Consider the following 18,034-nt stretch of genomic DNA (forward strand, 5'->3'; position numbering starts at 1 on the left):
CGTCGACACACGACCCGTGGAGGTGTTCTTCCTCTGGTTTGACCATATCTTCAAGAAGGTTCTAACAAGGCAGCTCGAATTTACAATCGTCCGCCTTTTTGCACTATGTATGTGCTCCGTCATGAAGAGAGAAGAAGCCTCCCAAATCTGTGTGGCAGATCTGTACTACATGCATGAGTCCTTCTTGAGTCTCGGCGACTTTGAGTGTGAAACTGCTAGGGAGTACCTCCAAAACTTCATGTTACAGAATAAGGAGCAGGAAATTGTCCTCCTGCCTTATCATCCAAAGTAAGTTAGTTCCGGACAACCCTTTCATACATTTCAATCATTCCATCTCGATCATATGGAGAATAATTTGAGGTGTCTTTTTCCCTGTAGCAAGGGCGCACCGTCCTTATCATTCTTTACCCGCGAGTCTCCCTTGCTGTGTATTTTGACCCTACCAGAAACTACGAGAAGAAGGACTACACCCACATAATGAATATTCTAGATGATGCTCTCCAAGCCTTCAGCATTAGGGGTGGCCACCTTTAGATTAGGAAACAAAGGAACAAGAAGACGGGTTTCTCGCATAAAACTAACTTCTGTTGTATCCATGTCCCAAAACAAACCAAGAAAGATGGATTCTACCTCCTCCATATGATGATTGAGTTCTGCACGAATCACCAAAAGCTTCGCATGACAAGCAGAAATGATGATCATACCCGCAAGTGGGTAGAATCTCATAGAGAAGCGGATTATAAACTTAGAGATGACTTCTTTTGCATCCAAAGGGACATTGCAACGATCATCATGAAAGAAGTCATCAATGAGAAGGGGATGTTCCACCACAACCCTATATCGCGAGCTGACGTCCGAACTCGCATATGCATGCAACGTCATGACCTCACACTGTTCAAGAAGCTAGGGTCCATCCTCGCTGATATGGAAGGATGGAACTTCTAGTGATTTACGATGCCGACGATGATCATATGTGTTGGTTGAAGTTGTATACTTTCTATAGCGATGAAACTTTGTGATGTGCACGGTCCCTGCCAAAGTTGCCTAATGCTACTTTCTTAGTTTGGGTACGATGACCTGCGTACCTCTAGTTAATTAGTTTGCGTACTATATGTTGCATCTAGTTGCTAACCCTTTCTTTTTTGTGTTGCTCTAGTATATTTTATTGCATATGATTGTACATTCTCTTGATGAAGATGCATCTCTAACAGGTACCTAGCTTCTTGATGGCGAAGAAGAAGTGCTATGTCGTGTACAAAGGGAAGGTTTCGGGAGTGTACGATGAGTGGGCTGAGTGTCAGGCGCAAGTGAATGGGGTCTCGGGCGCCAGCCATAAAGGCTTCAAAAGCAGACAAGAAGCAGAAGCTAGTTATAGTTCTTCTAGCGTATATCATTGTTTAGATGGATGACGATGTAGTTGCAAGTATTCGAGACTTGTATCGCTATTTTTGAAATGATGACGAGAGACCACTTTGTGTTGGATGATGATTATGATGATGAGCACCTTGTATCGCTATGTATATGCTATGATTACATTTGTATGTTCAAAATGTGGAGCAGAAAAAAAATTCAAAAACGAATAACAGTAGCGCGGGGTATGGCATTAGCAGCAGTGAGTTCTTAGCAGAAGCGCTCTTTGTACAAGGGAGCTGCAGCTATTATCAGCATCACTTGTTGCAGACCAACGCTGCTGCTATCCCTAGGTAGCAGTAGCGCTGGTCAGGCCGCGCTACTGATAAGCAATAGATGTAGCACCGTATTAGTAGTGCGGCCACCCGTGCTACTGATAAGCATATAACTCGCGCTACTCCTAGGCTTTTCCCTAGAAGTGACAAGTTGCCACGTACCCGATAGGATCCACCTAGACACTTGAGAGCTTGACAAGGCACTGATTAGTGACTGGCATATGATGAGGTGGAGCGGTGGTGATGCAGAGCATCCTACGGACATCACCATGTCGAGATTCCTTTTGGCAAGTGAAACGTTCGACATCTACTTCACATACATAGGTGAATCAACTCATTTACGCGTGTTCACTTGACCCCTTAGAGGATGGTAGACTACTTGACAATCCACTCGTATGCATGCATAGGTATTTTTGGAGCTTCACGGACAATGACGAGGAGTGCAAGCGCCAAGGATCACCTATGACATCCACGAGGGAAGCGTGGAAGCGAAGACGGAAGAAATAGAGCTGCTACAAGCTACAACCATCGGACATCCGGACGCCACTGGACATCTGATACCTGATGCAGCTCAGATTGCTAGAAGAGCTACAGCCGACGAGCCCTAGAGTGGCCGGACGATCGAAGACCACCGGACGTCGAACGATTACCAGTGACAGGACGACCCATGCCCACCGGAAATCTGGTGCCACCTGTACAATGCCAAAATGTCAGAAGTCCGACTCCCACAAGCCACCAGACGACCGATGTCCTCCGGACGTCTCACACTTGCGCGTGCACAACCGGAATAGAGGCCCATGTATCCCTTCCAGACTTACCCCTTTGTGGACTAGCCTATATATACTGCTTCCCCTTCCTCTAGTTAGGATAGCAAATATGATAGCTCATTTGTATGTGAGCTTTGATCCTTACCTCCTCCTCTTGAGAGAGAGAGACCACACCCATGGACTTCAACACCTCCACGTGAGCATGTGAGAAGATCCCTAGTGGATTCAAGATCTCATCTAGGGAAGGATCATCGAGATCATCAAGACCTCATCTCCTCTTGGATTTGGGATGAACTCTACCTTGTATCTTTCCCTTTGTTGTTCATGTACCTTGTGGATCGTGTGTCGATAGAAGCAAAGTTGTACCGTCTTTCGATGAGATGGTGGTTATCATTTTTGATGGAGTAGACTTTGACGATCTGACTACGAATGTGCGAGGACATCATGCCTTAGCAATCACTAAACCAACTCTGAGAGGTTATTGACCATGCTGGAGCACGATCAACCTAACCACGAAGGTCTATTTCCTGCAATCAAACGAAGAACAAGCAAGAAACTAAAATTGCAATCTAGATATTGCGAATAAAAGAGGAAAGATTTATTAATCAAGTGGGGTTCCGTTACGTCTTGGTCTGGTCGTTCAACACAAACGAAGTACGCAAAGTTGCAGCTATGGCGAACTTTTAATCTAAACAAAACCCAAAGTCTAAACGATGCCCTAAGGGCTGTATATATGGAGGAAGAGGAGGGGATTTCGTGGCCCTTGGAGGAGGGGTCCAAAACCAACCATAACTCTTGTTTACCCACGCATACGAACTCTAAAAACAGCCTATACTTAAGTATTTTGAAATTACATGGGTCTGGCCCAATAATAAGGGGATGCAGCACTTATAATAGCCTTTGGATGAAATTTAGGAAGTGGCATCTTCTAGATTTTGTCCAAGCCTTCTTGTACTCATTATGGTGGCTTAAAAGTCCTGAAATCATCACTTGAAACTTCATTCTTGTTCCCCTTGCGCATGCCATCATCTCCATTCTTTAACTTGCTCCAAGGTTCATCTTTCTTTCCAAGATAGGCCCTTCATTTTCAAGCAAAACAAATGTATCCAATTTAGGCAGCATCATATTCCCATGAACATTAGAATTGTTACCAAGAAACAAAAGTACCTGGTAATTCAATTGGCATGTGTGAGCTCTAGTGATTGGTCCAGTATATATAGCAGCAGGGGATGTGGGTGTAACAGTGGTATTGATGTCCTCATCATGTGTGTTTGATTGTCTAGTGGATGTGTGATTAGACTTGTTCTGTCATGTTTCCCCTTGTGATTTCTCTCTGTTCCTCCCCATGTTCATCATTATCTTCGAGGGAATCCACTGCAATCATGAAAGATCGTCCGACACCGGGTCTAGCCTGTATCATATGGTATCATCAGCCATGTTGATCACGTTTTTTGGAGTCCCTACCCCTCTTTTTCTAGCCTAATTTTGTTGATTTCGTCCTAAATTCGAAAATCCCCACCAAAAATAGCCCCAATTTTGGTTTGTGATTTGTTGGTATGATGATGTTTTGTTGAATTTTATCCATATATTTGCTATGTTTTGAGTGGATGTAGCTTCTCCACAATTTTCCCAACATTCCATCCATGAAATCTCATCAATTTTGACCCCGAAATCATCAATTTCCACCCAAAATCGTGTCCCAAATCTCGGATCTCGAGTTGACCCCGACCCACCGGACGATCAGTGTTTACCGGACGTTCGGACCCTGCTGAAGCACCAGACGATCGGTGCCACCCAACAGAACCAGAATTAATGGATTTTCGGACCTTTCGGACGTCCGTCCACTGGACATCCATCCATTATCGGACGTCCGGTACCTATTGATATTGACTTATGCTGATTTTCGTTTCGGCCATAACTAATTTATCCAGACTCGGATTTTGACGTTCTTTAGCTTATTTTGTAGCTACTAACATCCCCCTTTCCACAAAAATACTTCCAACATCATTTCACCCCATAAAATAGTTGGAACTTTGGCAACTTCGCCTAGGACCTTCAGCACAACATCTACATTACAACCACCGACTTCCGCAACCTAACCCTTTTTGATCCATATAGCATTAGTGGTTGCTTGAGTTGTGATTTGAGTCTCCTAAGGTGTTTGGGCTACTTAGGGACGGTTACTTCTTCATCAACCACCACCATAACTTCCGCATAACCTTGCCCACCATACATTTCCGCCACCCCAACTTAACCCAATTTTATTTGAGCTTGTTTGAGTTGTGGGTTATGTCTCCTAAGGTGTTTCGTCTACTTAGGGATGGTGAATTAAACTCCTACTCGCGTAACCTATCATTGCTCTTTCGCAATCCCAGTGAGCTTCCGCAAAACTACCACCACATTTCGCTACCACCATTTGACATTTGCCTTTGGAGATTTTGATTTTGTAGTTTTTTCATTTCCTAAGGTGTTTCGGCTAATTAGGAATGGTTCAACATCAAGAGCACCGCCTCTCATCATCGCCATGGTCGCGACATCGCCAATGACCATATCATCATCAGTTCTTGCTTACACTCGACATGCCATGGACAGTAACCTCTATATCATCTTGGTATCATGGTATCCCATCATTGTACACAATTGCTACCTTGGTTTGTGCATTTCGCATAAGTGGCCATATCAAAAAAAAAGAAAGAATAAGCTTTTAAGAAAAGAGAAAAACAAAGAGCTTGTAAGCAATAGCCATAACATCACCGCATTGCATATCATATACCATCATTGATCATCTTGGATAATCGTGTGCGAAACACTGGGAATCATATATACATAGCATACTTGGGATAGAATTCAATGCATTTTTGTCTATTATAGGTTGTGCACAAGTGTCGTATCCGCCTATTGAGCAATCGTGCTAGTGTCTCTCTAGAGTTGTGCAACAATAGCATTTTTCGTGGATTCCACATTTTGTGCTCATTCCTTGGTTGCACGACCCCATTTCATCTATCCGTGTGTTCCTTTCCGTGTGCCATTAATTGCTATTAGTCTACTTGTTTCATTTGCGAATTTGCAAATGTCTTTAAACATTATTGACACTTACTAACAATTGCATCAAATTTTTGTGCCACTTGTCCTAGCCAAGCCACTCGATAAGCTTTATGTTGTAGGTGTGATTGAGCAAGTTCGGTACCAATTCCACTATTCTTTCATTTCACATTGAGTGAAACGGGATACACCCTCAACTTTGGGAAAAGGTAACTTGGTATTGTTGTCTCATTTCCTACTCACATTTGCTCGAGTCTTGTATGGATAGGCAAACCACACCTCCTTTGGTCTACAACAACAACGATGAGTTCGATGCCACAAAAAGCTTCATCGACGCCAAGATGGATGCTCTAAAGGAGGATCTTAAAGCCCTCATCAAGAACCATAAGAGGTCGTCATCATCTTCGAGAAGACGCCCAAGTTCACATGCTTCCGAGCCACTATCTACGGCATGGTCACACCAGCATCGACACCATCACCAACATGGACGTGAAGGTCAAGAGCTCAACACCAAGCACCGCTAGACGACTTCACCATCTACATTGGCATTTTCTCCAAGCGACTTCAAGGCATCTTTGCCTTCGCATATCGGGCATCTTCGCCCACAAGCACCTCAAGAGAAGCTCCTAAAGCTCAAGTCTGTGACTTCCACGAGCTACTAGGACCTCAACATCTACCATGACATTCCTTTTTATGGGACTCAAGACCCCGAGGAGTATCTTGAGTGGGAGAGCAAGATGGATGATTACCTCAAGCTACTTAAAGTCGCTCCAAAGATCAATTGAAGTGCGCCACAAGTAACTTCCATGACTATGTGTCGACATGGTGGTTTCATACACCTTTGACGAGCTTCAATGTGAGCTGGCCCAAGACAAAGAAAGCTATGCGGTGAGAGTTCATGCCTTCCACCTACATGGAACATCTTCTACACCAAATGGAGAACACCATACAAGGATCCAAGTCCATCGACTAGTACTTCAAGGATATGAAGAAAGGCTTGCGACAAGCCGGCGTGCACAACCCGATTTCGATGAAGTTCCACTTCAAGATGGGATTGAACAAGGACATCCACAAGAATATCTTCAGCAAGAACTACACGTCCATCGACGACAACTACTTTGGTGCTCTCACGATGGAAAAAAGAATTCATGAAGGCCAAGGCTTCTTCACCCCAAGCTTACTTCACGATGACCAAGCTCCACGACAACGAGCATGAGGATAGTACCACCAAGATGTCCTAGCCTGACGAGCTCCAAGATGACACTCCCAAGTTTGACTTCACTGCCATCCCTCTTTGTAGCATTGATGATGCCGAGTCTACCACGACTCTTTTTCAAGACGGTGCGGTGACGACTACAACTACAGAGCCAATCAAGGAACATGCTTTGGAGGCGAGCGATAATGTGGCGAGCAAGGATGATGCTTCCATCTTTGGAGGTGAGTGTGATGATGTGCCATTTTTGGACTTCATCCACGACGACGGTGACGAGATGATCGAGCAAGGAATTTTCCCTTTGGTCATGGAGGAGAGCGATGATGCGCCATGTTCAGCCTTCATCCACGGCGACAGCGACGAGATGGTTGACCACGGGATTTTCCCTTCGACCACGACGACATATATTGACTTGTGTGACTTGTGCCACCATATTGAGAGTGAGAGTGACTTCACCACTAGCCCCATATATGATTGGTTGCCCCAATTCCCCTGTGAGGAGAGCCACAAACCCCACCACTTGAGTGAGATGAGTGAATCAACCATATGTGACTTTGAGTGCACCTATTTTCAGGGAGTGAGTGAGCCACCACATAGAGAGAGTGAGATAATTGATAGGGCATGTGAGGTCACTTCGATTTCTAACGACTTAACCTCTACCTCTATTTTATCTTCTCATTCTCAGCTAGGTCCCATATATGATGACATGCCGATTCTCGATGACTTCGTCCTTCCTTTGGACAACACGATGGCCATGGTAGAATATTATGTACCCCCCACAAGGTTCCATCACGATGAAGATGATCACAACTTGGTCTTTACCACCTCACCTACACCACTTGAGTGGAACGAGAAAGGTAACATAGGTGAAGGTGATGCTCTAGCCCCACCAGTGGACATTGATTACTTGCATGATGTTGATCCATCTGTTGCCATGCTTCATGCTAGTATGATTTCCTCATGCGACTATTTACCCATTTATGATGAGTTTGATGATTGCCATGTGAAGTCTATTAGTTGTGATACCATGTTGCATAGGATTTCTTGCGATAATTCTCTTGGTCATATCATGTTTGACAACCCGCTTGACTTATCGTGTGCTATGCATGAGATCAACAATATGTCCAATTTGCAATCTCATCGTAGTGACTATGCATATGCCATTGAAATAAACCCAATTTGCACTTATGGCATAGATGACAAGCCCATGGTTATTTGCATTTGTTTTTTTCCTGCGATGATATTGATATGCTCCGTTTGCATCATTTATCTCTCATATGCCATGCCATGACCACCTAGCTTCGGATATGCATGGTTTTGGATGTTGTCCATTTTATCCATATGATGTTTTTGATATTGCTCATGAGGAGACCCCATAGTTTCCTCATAAATTTTAGGAGATTTCGATCCATATAATCCATTGCATGATCCCAATACTTGTGTGCACAATATACTCCCCATGAATAAAAATGCTATTGTTGTGCCACGCACTTGCTATAATTGTATTCTCAATTTGTGTCCCCATCGTGTTATACACAATAACTATTCTTTCATGATGGATGACATGTTCTTATACCATGCATCAAATTTGTTTGAGCGATGCTTATCTTGTGTTAACTCTCATGTGCACATACATGTCATGATGGATGATGTGTACATTTACCACGCACACACTTTCTTTGGTCCGTGTCTCTTTTTTGTAGGTACCCATGAATAGTTGTCAACCTAACAATCCCATGAGTTGACAAAATGAGCTCTAGAGAGCAACGATGACTTGGGATCCCCTGAAATTTCCTTACCACCGCTCCCTTCGTGCAAAGACTTCGCGCATTCTTCTACATGGCCCTCACATGGTTACGGGTTATTGTCCATTACATATTCTTTGCCCATCTTGCCATGTTCACTTTGCATAATATTCTCATCCCTATGCCTTTACAATACATTTGTCCGTTACATGATGATTGATTCTCCTACTTGTATGTGTATTTGCAAGCTTGGTGGAGATATTGCTTGTTATTTCCATGTTTGCTTTGTGACTCATTCCTATGATGATACTATGATCTTGCTTTGTGTTCGTGCTTGCAATATGTCATGTGCATTGTCTATGCCTACTATTTGTTCACATGACATGATTGACATGATTTCTTCTAGTATGTTGGATATTCGCACTACTAGCTTGCACGACTTGGTTACTTAGATTACTTGCCTTGTTGCATCACCGATGATTCATACTTGCTCGTTTCATGCGGTTGATGATAACCATTGACATGCTTTGCACATGATTGTTATTGGTTCTTGTCATATGTCTCCATATCTTACCTCTCTCATGCTAGATGATTTGCCATGTATTGAGTGCAACAATGATTATACTCTTGCTCATGAGATTGCACTCATAGCATTCTCGCATATATTTGGAGATTTTGACATAGTTCTTATAAAGCATGCTTGACTTCCTTCTTTGCACCATATGCCTAGTGACATGAACATACACATTCTTGCATCATATTATTCATGAACTTTTGCTACCAATGGTTATGTGCAAGAGAAGAGAACCATCATGATGGATGATATGTTTATCTACCATGCGCATACATTCTTTGCTTTCTTTAGTACATGTGTAGGATACTTCGACTTGGTGTCAACTTCCACTTCCCATGAGTTGACCATTCGAGCTCATCAGAGCGAACCACCTTCGATCACGACACTTATACGTTGTACTTGCTTGTGCTTCAGCATTGTGAAGGACGCACAAGGACATGCTTTCAAGGTGATATCCTTCTTTTTGAGAACCCTCAAACCATGAGCATGAATATTGTCGATCATCCTTCATGTGTTGCTTGACAAATTGCACACATGCTAGAGATCTTGCTTTGACTTATCATTGCCACATTGCCATGCCTCATGACATATAAACCTTGTGTGTTGCATCTGTCGGATTTCGGGGTCCGACAACCCGTGAGTGGTTCGAACACTGGGATGCGTGCAGAGATCTTGACCTACCCAGCATGCCTACTCGCGATCCTCCCTAGCCTAGCGCATAGGGCTCACTGAGGCACAAAGACACAGAGATTTATACTGGTTCGGGCCACCGTTGTGGTGTAATACCCTACTCTAGTGTGGACTGGTGGATTTCCTCGAGGGGCTATGGAGGAACTAGTTACAACAATGAACAAGCCTTAGGAGGTGAGGTGTTCTTGAGCTGGTGTGGCGCTCTACTTCCTCTTGTTTCGGTCCCTTTCTATGGTGGTGGCTAAGTCCTATATATAGTGGCCTTGGTCCTCCTCCCAAATATGAGCGGGAATGGATTCCACAACGGCGGGATTTGAAAGGGGACAAGTAGTACAGTCTATCCTGACAAAAGTAGTCTTCGCCTACAAAAAACCTCTGGTCGTGACGCTGCGGTTTGCTCGGTGATGACCTCCTTCTTGCCGTCCTGGCGGTCTTGGTCTCGTCGCACCAGAATGGAAACCTTTGGTTGATTCCTCGGGACTCTGCGCCTGTGGCTTGCCTCCCTTGCACCAAAGAGGAAACATGCGCTCTGCACCTGCCTGGCGCCCGCCTTGCACCCGCCTGGCCTTGGCCATCATGGCTCACGTCAGCTGAGCCTCATGACATAGCTGCATAGATCTCTCTGCCCCTCAGGAGCCCTCCCGAGGAGGCCAGCTCCTTCGGGGGTCTTTGCGTCGTCCGCCTCGCGAGGCTTGGCCCCTCGCGAGGGTCTTGCAGTGTTGATGTCAAAGCTGGGCTGCACCAGGCCGTCAATGGAGCCACGCGGTGGGCCGCACGCAGGCAGGACTGGATACCCCCAAGTTCAGGATGCCGACAGTAGCCCCCGGGCCCAAGGCGCGCTCAGACTTCGCTTCCAGGTGAAGCCAAAGGGCAAGTCCGGAGTGCCGCGGGCCCTAACTGCATGCGGCCTTGATGACGTGTGGCGATTGATTAGACGTGGGCGCACTCCGTTTCCCCATGCTGCCTCGACAACTGCTCGACTTGACTAGTCGATGCTGCATGCAGGGGGTCATGATGACGCGAGGTCGTGGAGGCCGGCGGTTGGCCTCCCTTGACTATAAATGTGAGAGAGGGGTGGAGCCCCCTGTCCATCTTCCCTTCATCTTGCTCCCGATTGCTTCTTTCCTCTCCATCTTTCTCCCATGGCGTTGCCGTAGAGGTTCTCAGCGGCCGAGAAAGGGAAGGCCCCCAAGGAGGGGCCAGCCTCCCCTCCTCCCAAGAGGGGCCGTGGCCGTCCCCCCAAGAACCCTGCAGTCCTTCCGGCAGCATCCAGGGGGCGCGGGCACGCACCCCCCAAAGGCAGCGTTGCGTTGGGCGCCGGTGATGGCACCTCTTCTCGTGGCGGGGGCTACCGGACCTGGAGCATCCCCCATGACGAAGGGAGGTGCGCCGTGATCGTGCGCCCGCCTCGACCGCGCTTTTCTTCGCTAGAGGTGCTTCCCGAGTTCGTGGTGTGGTCGGAGAGCCTGGCTGGCACCTCGCTCCGGCTCCCTCGCTTCTTCTTTGGCAAGATTCCTTCTTCGGGGCTTGCCGGCCTCTGGCTGCAGGCTGATGGGTGCTGCAGCAGAGCCTCGTTGGTCAGCACCGAGGTTTCCGCCTCTGGCAGCGTGGTGTTGACCCATGGCTGGCAGACTTTCGCCCGCGCGCGTGGCCTGGGCGGAAGGTGCACCCTCCACTTCAAGTACGACGGCCTGGCGACCCTCTACGTGAGGGTATTCAGGGGGGACGGCTGCTGCGTGGGTTGCTGCCTGGAGGACAGCAGCGACGACGACGGTGGTGATGGCGAACTTGGCCTTGGCAACACGCGCTCCTCCTCTCATGGCGGCAACTCCTCCTCGGACGAGAGCTCGAGCAGCGGTGGCTACGACTGGCCTCCGCGTCGTCATGCTTGTGTCGAGGACGCCAGTGGCTCGTCCCGTCGTAGCGCTCTAGTGAAGCCGGAGAGGAGCCCAGCCTGAAGCTGGGGGCTGGCGAAATTGGACGCAAGGCCGATGGCCCCAGATCTCCTGTGGGAGAACTGGTGGAGCGTCGGGCTACCTTGAGGCGCTGCTTGAGGATGCGGCGCTCGTGCCAAGCCTGCACGCCTTCGGGCCCTCTTCGTTTAGCTTTTCCTTTATCCTGCAAATCGAAAAAAGAAGAATGTACCCTGCGAGGGGGTGTAATGAACTGCTGCTATTATGCATTTTTATGTTATGGTTGCTGTCCTTGATGCTGTGTTGCAGTATTTGTAATTTGAGCTAGTCAAGGTAGGAAGACTTAGCTTAATACGTGTGGTCGTCCTCCGCCTCATGAGAACCTATCCTTATGTACTTGACAGGCCCCACAGGGCGTACACTCTGTGCCCTCAGAGATACATCTTGTGCCATCAGGAGCCGCATCAGGGCAGAGTCGTCCCTTGTAGGAAGAGAAAATTTGTCGAGCGACTTGCTCCCCTTTACATGAGCCCCCTGCCATAGGTTAAGGTCCTGATGCACCGTGTCGCGCTACCCGGGGGGCACGGACATGAGGGGTGCTGGCGCCAGTGGACTCGATCGAGGGCTCCTCGCGAGGATAAAGCCGAAATAAAATAACGGGGTTTGGCGTGCTGCATGCGTGTAAAGGCAAGCCCTGGGCGCACACACCTACTTGTAGCCCCCGCGCGAGGAGCGCGAGGAGAAGTGGCGGGCGACTGCCACCTCCCTCACGTCCTTAGACCAAAGCAGCTTTGGAGAAACTACACTTGAGGAACCAGCGCTCGCGAATACCAAATCCATTGAAAAACTTACAAAGAAAACCGCAAGCAACTTCAGAAAGCAAATGAACAGCCGCATCCGGCACCTAATCTAGTCTTCTCACCAGCGCGGAGCTAAGTGCTGCCAGTAGAATGTGGGAGGGAGCCCCCATGAGGCCCCAGGGCGACTCTCAGGAGACTCCAGGGCGTGTACAACGCCACTCAGTATTACGTGAGAGTGTCACGAGCGGAGACCTTCACAGGCCGGAGCCTTGCTTCACTGGCGGGGCCTTTCTTCAGGGGTAGAAATTTCGGAGGTGATGGATGTTCCAAGCGTTCTGGATGGGGACCCCGTCCAGTGTCTCCAGGCACGCGGCGCCAGGTCTAGAGACACTGGCAACCCTAAACGGGCCCTTGCACATGGGAGAGTGCTTATGCAGCCCCTCCCTGGAGAGTACCTGCCTCAGGACGAGGCCACCCACCTCTAACATCCTGGAGCGGATGCTGCGGCACTGGTACCACCGCAGCGTCTGCTGGTACCTCGCTGCGTGGAGCGAGGCCTGACGGTGGCGTTCCTCCCCTAGCACGAGATCCATCCTCCACATGGCATCCTGCTGCATTTCGTCGAATGCCACGACCCGCGTGGAGCGATGCCTGACCTCGTGAGGGAGAACCGCTTCTGCTCCATAGACGAGGAAGAAAGGCGTTTCTCCTGTCGGCTTGGTCGCGGTGGTGCGGATGGACCACAGCACGGACTGTAGCTCTTCGAGCCAGCCCCTGCCGCAGGCCTCGAGCTTCTTCTTGAAAGTGTGGGTCTTGAGGCCCCTCAGGACCTCTGCATTGGCCCTTTCAGCCTGTCCATTGATCCATGGATGTGCTACCAAGGCGCAGCAGATCTGCGTTCCAAGGTTAGCACAGTATGTTTTGAAAAGATTGCTGGTGAACTGTGAGCCATTGTCGGTGATGATGCGATTGGGGACCCCAAATCGGCTCATGATTCCTTGATGAACTTGATGGCTGATCCTGTCGGGATGGTGCGCACGGCTTCTACTTCCGCCCACATGGTGAACTTGTCTATGGTGACGTAGAGGTATCGGTAGCCTCCTGGCACCCGAGGAAATGCCCACAAGATATCCCGCCCCTAGACCGTGAACGACCACGTGAGCGGTATCGTCTGGAGGCCCTGCGCGGGCTGATGGATCTACTTGGCATGAAACTGGCATGCTTCACAAGAGCGCACCAGCTCTATAGCGTCGTTGAGCACGGTGGGCCAGTAGAAGCCACTGCAGAACACCTTGCCCACCAGGGTGCGGGAAGAGGAGTGGTTCCCGCAGTCCCCACCATGTATGTCCGCCAGCACCTCAAGCCCCTGTTCCCTAGAGATGCACCGCAAAGAAACGCCATTCGGCCTCCTGCGGTATAACTCACCATCCTTGATGCAGTACGAAGTGGCCTGGCGGGCCAAGCGCTCGGTGTCCTCCTCCTTCTCTGGTAAGGTCCCCTGAAGCAAATACGCCTTGAAGTCCTCCGTCCAGCACCCCTCCTTAGGCTCAAGTGCGAGCAGCAAGCGAGATTCTGAGGGATGACCACAGGCTGGAGCTCCCGTCTTTGGTGCCTGTGGCAGGTCCACCTGAGGTGGTGCTGGAGTCGTGATGTGCGGAACCGCGGATGGCCTGAAGAGCCGCTCCTCAAACACCCCTTGCTCCTGAGGGAGCCTGCGAGAGGCTCTTTTGGTGATGTCATCTGCTTCCTTGTTCATCATGCACGACACATGCGGTAGCTCCACGCCCATGAACCGCTTCTCCATCTTGCGCACCTCTTCTAAGTACGCCTCCATGTGTTCATCCTTAAGTGTGTACTCCTTGTTGGAGAAATTGACGAGAAGCTGAGAATCGCCTTTGATGTTGAGGCGCTTTACCCCTAGCGCGGTCGCGGCCCTGAGCCCGGCGAGCAAGCCTATGAATTATGCAATGTTGTTGGAGACCTTCTTGCCCCGCTAAAAGTAGAGTTGTACTGCATAGCAAAGCTTGTTCTTGGTGGGCGAGATGAGGATGGCCCCTGCCCCTGCGCCTTGCCGAGCAAACGCCCCGTCGAAGTACATGACCCATTTGTCTGGCTCTTCATCTCCCAGCAGGAGGGAGGAATCCTCGCCATCTCTATGATCTGGAGCGTCGGTCCACTCGGCCACGAAGTCAGCGAGGGCCGCGCCTTTGATGACCCTGGTGGTACTGAACTTGAGATCAAATGCTTGAAGCTCAATGTTCCATTCAGCAACTCGCCCGGCTGCGTTCGGGCTCCGGAGCACCCTCTCTAGCGGGTATGCTGGGACAACTTTTATGGGGTTGCCTTGAAAGTAGTGGTGCAGCTTCCTGGAGGCGACTAGAAGTGCGAGCAAGAGCTTCTGTGGCATGGGGTATCATTCCCGCGCCTCCCTCAGTACTGTGCTGACGAAGTAAACGGGGTGTTCAACGAGGGAGGAGGCATCAGCAGAATCTTGTTCTTAACGGGGGCACAGGTCCCTTTTGACCTCATGATGCCTGTGCTCCGGAGCCTCGATAGCCGCGGGGTCATTCGTAGCCTCAGGAGGAATGTCGGCCGTTGCACCGGCAGAGACTTCAGATGCCTTCCCTGGGGTGCGCTGCACTTCGCTTGCTGGTTGCGCATCTTGCTGCGGCTTCTTGACAGGATGCTCCTTCCTTAGCGCTACCAGGGCAACGCTTGCTGAGTGTGGGGTTGCTGCTAGATAGAGCACCAAGGGATCGAGAGGGCGCGGTGCCACCATCACGGGCGGAATGGTCAGATATCTCTTGAGGTCCTGGAAGGCTGCATCTGCCTCGGGGGTCCACTCGAATGGCTCCTTCCTTTTCATCAGCTTGAAAAATGGGAGCGCGCGCTCCTCCAACTTGGAAATGAAGCGTCCAAGCGAGGTTACGCAGCCAGCCAGCTTATGCATCTCCTTCAGGGTCTGCGGGGGGTTCATGTCTTCTATTGCCTTGATCTTTTCTGGGTTAGCCTCGATCCCTTTGTGTGATACCAAGAAGCCCAACAGCTTGCTGGAGGGGACCCCGAACACACACTTCTCGGGGTTAAGCCGAAGATCCACCATGCGCAGGCTGGCAAACATCTCCTCCAGATCTTCTATCAGAGTCCTGGCCTCCCGAGACTTCACCACTATATCATCGACGTAGGCCTCCATGTTTCTCCCGAGCTGCGAACCCAGGGCGATGTGCATCAATCGCTGAAATGTTGCTCTGGCATTGCGCAGCCCGAAGGGCATGCAGGTGTAGCAGTACACCCCGCATGGGGTGAGGAATGTCGTCTTCTCCACATCCTCCACAGCCATCTTGATCGGGTGGTAGCCGGAGAAGGCATCTAGGAAGCACAACAGGTCACACTAGGCGGTGGAGTTGACGATCTGGTCGATGCGAGGGAGCGGAAAGGGATCTTGAGGGCAGGCCTTGTTGAGGTTGATGAAGTCGACACACATGCGCTCCTTCCCTCCTTTCTTGGGGATGATGACGGGGTTTGCCATCCATTCTGGGTACCACACCTCTCTGATGACCCCTGCTTGTAGCTTACGGGTTTCTTGGACGATGGAGGCCTGCTTCTCGGTGGACTGCCGGTGAGCCTTCTGCTTCACCGGCCGCACAATTGGGCATACTCTCAGATGGTGCTGGATTATCCCCCCGGGATCCCGGCGAGTTGTTTGGGTTCCCAGGCGAATACGTCCTTGTTGGCTCGCGCAAAGTTGATCAATGCCTCCTCTTGATCCTGTGGGAGGCCAGCCCCTATGGTGAAGGTGGCGCTGGCCGTCCAATCCTCGCAGACCGGCACTTGCTTCGTCTCGGCTCGGTCCTGGGAAAACAATTGCTACTTCTTGGCAGGCACTGCCTCTGGGGCCTCCTGATCCTCCTTCTTGCTGGGTATCACGGTGGCGGCTATCTTGAAGGCGAGCTTGAGGGCCTGCAGCATGCCTTTGGTGTCTCCTGCCACTGTGAGGACGCCGTTGCTGCCCGACATCTTCACGAGGTTGTACGCGGGATCGGTCGCAGCCATAAACTGCACCAAGGCTGGGTATCCCAGAATAGTGTTGTACGGCAGGTTGATCTTGGCGATGTCGAAGTCGACGAGCTCGGTGCGGTAGTTGTCACGGGTTCCAAAGGTGACAGCGAGGCGGATCTGCCCCAGGGGCCTGGTGGAAACGTCTCCAACTCCAAAGAAGGGCTTGGAGGGGCGGATCCGGCTGGACGGTACATGGAGCAGGCCGAACGCCTCCGAGGAGAGCATGTTGAGGCCGGCTCCATCGTCGATGAGGGTCTTAGTGATCGCCGCGTGGCAGATCGTGGGGGTGCAGAGCATCGGGAGCGCACCTTCTCCCGTCGTGGCAACAGGGTGATCTTCAGGGCCGAAGGCGAGGTCAGCCCGGGGCGCCGCCCACCCCAGGGGAGCCCCGAGCCCGCCTAAGTGTAGCCTGCCTGCCGGTAGAACTACATGACGTGGCGGTCAGAGGGTGGCGCCTGTGAGCCGCCCAGGAGAGCTGTGACGACCGGGGGTTCCGTCGCCGCGTAGTGGGTGAGGAAGAGGTCGCGTAGCTCCTCCTAGGAGGCCACAGAAGATGCTGGCAGGTTGAGCAACCAAGCGCGTGGCGCGCCTATGAGGGCCATGGGAAACCAGTTGGCCTTCACCTTGTCGTCTCCACTAGCCGCCCAAACTGCTTCCTCGGATGCCTGAAGGAAGGGGGATGGATCCGCCGTGCTGTCGTAGCGCGGCGGCATCTCCGGTCGGAACTTGGGCGACCACTGCACTTGCTGCAGGGAGAGGGTGAAGCAGCGCAGCCCCGATGCTTCGCGCGCCGACGAGGCCGACAGAGGAGCGCCCGCCATATGGGTCAGTGGCACGATCTGGAGGTCGAATGATGACCTATAAGTATAGGGGATCTATCGTAGTCCTTTCGATAAGTAAGAGTGTCGAACTCAACGAGAAGCAGAAAGAAATGACAAGCGGCTTTCAGTAAGGTTTTCTCTGCAAGCACTAAAATTGTAGGTAACAGATATTTTTGTGATAAGATAATTTGTAACGGCTAACAAGTAATGAAAGTAAATAAAGTGCAGCAAGGTGGCCCAATCCTTTTTGTAGCAAAGGACAAGCCTGGACAATTTCTTATAATGAGAAAAGCGCTCCCGAGGACACATGGGAATTATTGTCAAGCTAGTTTTCATCACGCTCATATGATTCGCGTTCGATACTTTGATAATTTGATATGTGGGTGGACCGGTGCTTGGGTACTGCCCTTACTTGGACAAGCATCCCACTTATGATTAACCCCTATTTCACGCATCCGCAACTACAAAAGAAGTATTAGGGTAAACCTAACCACAACATTAGACATATGGATCCAAATCAGCCCCTTACGAAGCAACACATAAACTAGGGTTTAACCTTCTATCAGTCTAGCAACCCATCATCTATTATTACTTGCCAATGCCTTCCTCTAGGCCCAAATAATGGTGAAGTGTCATGTAGTCGACGTTCACATAACACCACTAGAGGAGAGACATCATACATCTCATCAAAATATCGAACGAATACCAAATTCACATGACTACTA

The sequence above is a fragment of the Triticum dicoccoides genome, chromosome 4B (genome assembly GCF_002162155.2).
Source record: "Triticum dicoccoides isolate Atlit2015 ecotype Zavitan chromosome 4B, WEW_v2.0, whole genome shotgun sequence".
NCBI lineage: Eukaryota > Viridiplantae > Streptophyta > Magnoliopsida > Poales > Poaceae > Triticum > Triticum dicoccoides.